General features: G+C 35.1%; 1 non-coding gene across 1 annotated transcript; it reads left to right on the top strand.

Moving 5' to 3' along the window:
- Nucleotides 1–115, top strand: LOC140604385 (U5 spliceosomal RNA). Its single transcript, XR_012007290.1, has one exon. It is a non-coding gene; the product is annotated as a U5 spliceosomal RNA (small nuclear RNA).
- Nucleotides 116–669: the final 554 nt, after the last annotated feature.

Raw genomic sequence — 669 nt, 5'->3', positions numbered from 1 at the left:
ATACTCTGGTTTCTCTTCAGATCATATAAATGTTTTGCCTTTTACTAAAGATTTCCATGGAGAGGAACAACTTTGAGTCTTAAGTAGATTTTTTGGGTCCTTGTTTCAGTAAAGTTTACAAAGAAAAAAAAGAGAGAAAGGAAGGAAAGAAAAGAAAAGAAAAGAAAAGAAAAGAAAAGAAAAGAAAAGAAAAGAAAAGAAAAGAAAAAAAGAAAAGAAAGAAAAGAAAGAAAAGAAAAGAAAGAAAAGAAAAGAAGGAAAAGAGTGAGTGAACACTGGCCAGATAGGCCAGAGAACTGTTTCTCCTTCCCTCTGTCATTTTAAGAAATCACTTCTCGTAGCACCTGGGTAATTTAGTTGGTTAGGGGGTTAAGTCTCTTCCTTGGGCTCAGGTCATGATCCCAGGATGCTGGGATGGAGCCCCAGCTCTCTGCAGGCTTCTGGCTCAACAGGGAATCTGCTTCTCTCTCTTCATGCTCTCACTCTCTCTCACAAATAAAATCTTAGAAAGGAAAGAAAGAAAAAGAAAGAAAGAAAGAAAGAAAGAAAGAAAGAAAGAAAGAAAGAAAGAAAGAAAGAAAGAAAGAAAGAAAGAAAGAAAGAGAAAGAAAGGAAGAAAGAAAACAAAGAAACAACGAAAGAGAAACAAAGAAAGAAAGAAGTCACTTC

This window comes from Canis lupus, chromosome 14 (assembly GCF_048164855.1).
Source record: "Canis lupus baileyi chromosome 14, mCanLup2.hap1, whole genome shotgun sequence".
Taxonomy (NCBI): domain Eukaryota; kingdom Metazoa; phylum Chordata; class Mammalia; order Carnivora; family Canidae; genus Canis; species Canis lupus.
The sequence above is the reverse complement of the archived record's forward strand: the minus strand, read 5'-3'. Positions and strand labels throughout refer to the sequence as shown.